The following is a 6,280-nucleotide window of genomic DNA, read 5'->3' as shown; positions in this document are numbered from 1 at the left end:
AAAGAAGGCCAAAACCTTCCTTATGGGCATATTCTTCTCCTAACTCTTGCCCTACAGTCATCTCAGCGACTTTGCTCCACCTCCTACTACGGCATCACCATGGCGTCTCCGGGTGATGATATCCACCGGCCACCCCTGGACCTCCCACCCTGGGATCTGAGACCGCTTGTTTCTGTAAAAAGTATCTTTCTATTTTATCCCTAATGCATCCACCCCTCCTAAGTTCTTTTGTATATCACTTGTTTATCCTGTAAAGCACTCTGATACACTTGCGGGTCTAGTACCTCGTGGTAATTCAAGACGTCATCACTAGACCCCCCCCTGATATCATAATATGCTTGAAATCGGGCATCTGTAGAAGGGAGCGATGAGACACAGACGGCCGACTATTTGTTCAATGTTTTTATCGAAAGTCATTTTGAAATCATATAATTGAACAGGGTGAAAAGTAAAAATCTAAAACTTGGTCAGCCCAACTGAGCTAAAGCACTGAGAGATAGTTTTGTTTACAAATGCTACCTGACAGAACTAGCAGCTGAACATAAATGTGATCTATGCCCCCTCCACCTCCGCGGGGTCCTTTGGCACACCCAGTCTTGTATGCGCTCTCAGGCAGCCGCAGATGTCCCTCCTTCTCTTCAAAATGGATGTTCCAGCTTACAGAACCCAAAGGATCTTTTGTGTCCAACTTCATACTGCTTTTTCTTAGTGGCTTTCACGATTAAGTTATCAGCTGCCCTTCTCTTGGGGATGTCCATGTCTCGGCCAGGCTCGCCTCCACACACAGGGACATCGGTGGTGCTGGCTCCAGAAGGCCAGGTAAAGTCCGCCTGCATTGAGTTTCTAGTGCCTACGACCAGTCGAGGAGGACCCTGGACAGGAATTGGTAAGAAAACAGTCAGACGTTTACAAACCAAGCAATAAAGAGCCAACATTCACAATGTAGCGCTACAAACATTACTTTATTATTTGCTGCAGGGCTGCCTTAGAAACAAGGCTGATTGGCAACTGGAAAATTATAAGGCATCACTGACAGCAGTGAACATAAATGCGCCATCATAAAAAAACAATGCTAATAGTAAAATTGAAGAAGTTGTCGGTGTGAACACTGAACAATTAGGACATAGAAGAAAAACGCACAATAAGTTAAAAAAAATGTAGACAAGGTGAGAGACACATCTTTATAAAGAATACATACATATGGGTTCAACAAAAGTTGGGAAATGTATAATTTCCAAATGGAGTAGAGTATGGCGTTTCATTCATCTACCACACTGGAACATTTTCAGTGATCTGCTGCTCTCCAGCTAGGGTTGGACTTCATTGGTCTCAATCAAGAGGCAGCACTGGGTATGTGGGGCACATGGGCATCGCAAGCACACCCCCTGGAAGGGTCTTGCAAATACAGCCCTTCCCCCAATGTGCAGGGCAAACCCCCCCTGATGGGCACGGCAAGCACACACTTTAACAGGCAGGGCCACTGGAATTACGCAGCGGGGGAAGCCCAAATTATGCCGCAATGTTGATAACATTTTGTGGCAAGAAAAAGCAAAGTATGAGGAGTAATGTAGCACATTTCATGATAGTATTACTTAATTATTTTGAAATTGTTTTCAAGTGATACCAGTGTCTGAGCAAAGAGTTACCATCACTCGCAACAATTTAACAACAAAATACAGCGTAAGCAACTAAAGCTGACCAACTTTTGCAAAGGGCCTCCCACTGCACAGAAACACTGGACACCGCATTTTTTATACCCTTTGATCTGTTTGGGCTAGAAACACATTCTTTGCTAAAACCTGCAGATATGCAGCAGATAATGTATTATTTTTAAAATGCAAGAAATCCATAATTTTGCAGAAGACGCCCTAGCCAAAGAAACGCAGTGACCACGCAGAGTACGACATACATACCCTTTGGCAGGCAAGGCCAACAAATGCCCTAATAGGCAGGGCAAATACACACCAATGGAAAGGAGAAACACATCCCTTGACGGGCAGGGCATACATGCTCCTTGACAAGCAGGACAAACACAATAATATAGGCAGGGCAAGCACACCTCCTGATGGGCAGGGCAAGCACACCTGCTGACAGGCATGGCAACCACACCTCCTGGCATGCAGAGCAAGCACCCTACATGACGGGCAGGGCAAGCACACTTCCTGACGGGCAGGTCAACCATACCTCCTGACAGGCAGGGCAACCACACCTCCTGACAGGAAGGGCAACCACACCTCCTGAAGGGAAGGGCAAGCACCCCTCGTGATGGGCAGGGCAAGCACACCTCCTGACGGGCAGGGCAAGCACACCTCCTGACGGGCAGGGCAAGCACACCTCCTGACGGGCAGGGCAAGCACACCTCCTGACGGGCAGGGCAAGCACACCTGACGGGCAGGGCAAGCACACCTCCTGACGGGCAGGGCAAGCACACCTGACGGGCAGGGCAAGCACACCTCCTGACGGGCAGGGCAAGCACATCTCCTGACGAGCAGGGCAAGCACACCTCCTGACGGGCAGGGCAAGCACACCTGACGGGCAGGGCAAGCACACCTCCTGGCGGGCAGGGCAAGCACACCTCCTGACTGGCAAAGGAGGCCCACCTCCTGACAGGCTGGGAGGCACACCCCCTGACGGGCAAGACAAGCACACCTCCTGAAGGGAAGGGCAAGCACCCCTCGTGATGGGCAGGGCAAGCACATCTCCTGACGAGCAGGGCAAGCACACCTCCTGACGGGCAGGGCAAGCACACCTCCTGACGGGCAGGGCAAGCACACCTCCTGACGGGCAGGGCAAGCACACCTCCTGACTGGCAAAGGAGGCACACCTCCTGACAGGCTGGGAGGCACACCCCCTGACGGGCAAGACAAGCACACCTCCTGAAGGGAAGGGCAAGCACCCCTCGTGATGGGCAGGGCAAGCACATCTCCTGACGAGCAGGGCAAGCACACCTCCTGACGGGCAGGGCAAGCACACCTCCTGACGGGCAGGGCAAGCACACCTCCTGACGGGCAGGGCAAGCACACCTCCTGACGGGCAGGGCAAGCACACCTCCTGACTGGCAAAGGAGGCACACCTCCTGACAGGCTGGGAGGCACACCCCCTGACGGGCAAGACAAGCACACCTCCTGACGAGAAGGGCAAGTACACCTCCTGATGGGCAGGCAAGGCAAGCACACCTCCTGATGGGCATGGCAAGCACATCTCCTGACAGGCTGGGAGGCACACCCCCTGACGGGCAAGACAAGCACACCACCTGACGAGAAGGGCAAGTACACCTCCTGATGGGCAGGCAAGGCAAGCACACCTTCTGACAGGCATGGCAAGCACATCTCCTGACAGGCAGAGCAAACACACCTCCTAACGGACAGGGCAAACACACCTCCAAATGGGAAGGGCAAGCACACTTCCTGACTGGGAAGGGCAAGCACACCCCCTGACTGGGAAGGGCAAGCACACCTCTTGACGATCAGGGCAGGTACAAGCACTCCTCCTGAAGAGCAGGGCAGGCACAAGCATACTTCCTGACAGGCAGGGCAAGCCCACCTTCTGATGGGCAGGTAAGGCAAGCACACCTCCTGAAGGACAGGCATGCAAACCTCCTGATGGGCAGGCAAGGCAAGCAAGGCAGGCAAGGCAATCACATCTCCTGAAAGGCAGCACAAGCACAATCACACCTCCTGACAGGCAAAGCAAGCACACCTCCTGACAGGCATCTATCACCTAATAAGGATTTGGAGAATGTCGTAGCGGACTTCCATTTGAAGCTGGAAAACCATCAGCATCAATGTCCGAGTATCAAAGCGCCATCAATTGTAGGATGCAAACCCCCCACAAATGATATACTTGAAGGCTAACTGGCACCTCATAAAGGACTTAAAAGCAAAGAAAAGAGGGGGTATACCAACAGAGGGCCTGTCGGTTGTAGCACTAAGGTCAGCCTTAAGAAAGAAACTGTGGGAACACAAGAAGGACCATACAGAAAGGGAATGGCTTAAAGTTTTCTCCCTGTTGAAGAAAAAGAACCCTTCTGGGCTGCGCAGGCACATCAATAGGGGAGCAGTCGAGGGGCATTAAGAGAAAAACGGAGAGGTGGAGCATGACTGGCTAAATCACGTAACGCAACTATACTCGTACACTCCTTCAAATAAAGGTAGCTCTGAAGCAATGATCTGGGAAGAGGGACAGAGCCGCCCAAATGAAATAAAGTTCCAAGATTCGAATGTCCCTTCTGATAATGGCCATACAGATCAGAGCACCTGGGAAGAGGAGCATTGTAGGTCGTCGGGTTTGATCAATTCCGACATGGTTATCACAACCATCAGGAACATGAGGGACCATGGAGCTCCAGGGACAAATGGGTTACCTGCACTTGCATTTAAAATGGCACCAGACTTCCAACAACTAGGACACCAGACTCTTAGGGGGCTTTATACTTGTCCCCATCTTTAAAAATGGTGACCGTCTGAAGACTGCAAACTTATCGCCCTTCTCGATCTTGAAGCGAAGGCCTACACTCGTCTCCTCTTGAAGAACCTGGAGTCTTGGGCGAAAGAAAAAAGCATTATCCCCTTCTATCAGTCAGGTTTTAGGTAACAGTCGTCGACCTTGGATAACATCCTTGCCTTAGCTCATCTATCAACCCAGGCGGTGAAGAAGAAAAGTCCTCCATTGTTTTTCTGTTTCATCGATTACAGCACAGTTTGACAAATTTGATTGCGGAAGGCTATGGTGGAAATTAGACAACTTGAGAATTTGACCTATAATCCTGACGCAATTAGATCCTTATATGAGGATACCTGGGTGCGGGTTAAAAAAAAGCGCCCATACAGTGACCCCCAAAATAGCAACAAACAGGGCTGTGTGTTGGCGCCTATCCTCTTCAATTTGTACACTGCAGACCTGGGGGCTGCTCTGCAAGGTGCAAACCTAGTAGTGCCCAGGCTAGGACGATACCGCAATAATGTATCCCCCCAAAGAGGGGGCCTACAGAGAGCCCTACGTGCATTGGATCGCTTTAATAAGCATAACTTCCTGACAGTCAACCAGGGGAAGACCAAGTTAATCATCTCCGGGACAGACCACCTTAAAAGGAAAGCGCAATGGCTCCTGGGCGATTTGAAAGTTAGCACAGTCGCTTCCTACAACGATCTTGGGGTCTGGCTCTAGGAACGGGCCAAGGCGAACATTCATTTGAAACATCTGACCTCCACGGCCAACAATGTCACGCACCTGCTAAAACAACTGAACCAACATCTGCTAAGTCCTTCGGCTGGACGAATACTGACTCTTCTAAAAGCAAAACTGCTTCCAGCTGTCAGTTACGTCCACTTGGCCTTCTATTGTTCGTTGTATGTCTTTTTAATTTAGCCCAAAGCATCCAAATCAGTGCTCCTTTTCCCGAGGACAGCCAGGAAATCCAGGCTGAGATTGAAGCTTGGCCTCTGGAGGACTGATCGGACGTGCTAGGGGTCCTTATAAAGCTATACCCAGGGATCTTGAGGGCTCCAGCAGACTCTTTAAGATATCAACTGAAATCCACCCTTGAGGAGGCGGGTTCAGTCTGGTATGCCAGCCTTGGCCGCAATAATAACACAATGAAGTTTAGAGGCAGCAAGCCTACAGCTTTTGATAATTCCACTCAATGCCTGGAAAAAGGCAATAAATAAACAAGTTTCTGAAACATCCTTTGCTCAAGCACGACTCCTGAGCAGGGCAAGCATGCCTCCTGATGGGCAGGGCAAGCGCACCTCCTGACAGGCAGGGCAAGAACCCCTCCTGAAAGGCAGGGCAAGAGCACCTCCCGACAGGCAGGGCAAGCACGCCCCCTGACGGGCAGGGCAAGCATGCTTTCTGGCGGGCAGGGCAAGCACGCCCCCTGACGGGCACGGCAAGCATGCTTTCTGGCGGGCAGGGCAAGCACGCCCCCTAACAGGCAGGGCAAGCACACCTCCCGACAAGCAGGGTGTTTGCCACAGAATGCAAGCTGAACATCACTGCAGCGGCCCAATAAGCTAGAACACATTTGGGTTTGCTTGTGTGCGCTGGCAGTCTGGACTGGATTCTACAATGTGGGACTGAGGCTGCTTTACACGTGAGTGCTGCCTGCCTGGAATGACACAGTTAAAATTAATTTAATGGAACTGGATTTTCTCAGAGTAAAAACCAGTCGCTCAGACAGACTCAGGTGTTCGTGTTCATCCTGTTCCTGATGTACACACACTGTGTACAGTTGCCGTGCATGTCTTCAGCTAACGTCCTGAATACAGAGGAATCCAGGACA

General features: G+C 51.0%; 1 protein-coding gene across 2 annotated transcripts in view; it reads right to left on the bottom strand.

The window, feature by feature from the left end:
- Positions 1–387: 387 nt before the first annotated feature.
- LOC147663831 (uncharacterized) overlaps positions 388–6,280 on the bottom strand; it is a 48,350-nt gene continuing 42,457 nt past the window's right edge. For both annotated transcript variants that reach the window (XR_015305215.1, XM_086950174.1), the window contains one exon: positions 388–872. The gene's annotated coding sequence lies outside the window, so the exon portion shown is untranslated. The remainder of the gene's footprint in view (positions 873–6,280) is intronic.

This window comes from Lissotriton vulgaris, unplaced genomic scaffold (genome assembly GCF_964263255.1).
Source record: "Lissotriton vulgaris unplaced genomic scaffold, aLisVul1.2 SCAFFOLD_1872, whole genome shotgun sequence".
NCBI classification, from domain to species: Eukaryota; Metazoa; Chordata; class Amphibia; order Caudata; family Salamandridae; genus Lissotriton; species Lissotriton vulgaris.
This window is presented reverse-complemented; position numbering and strand designations above follow the sequence as displayed.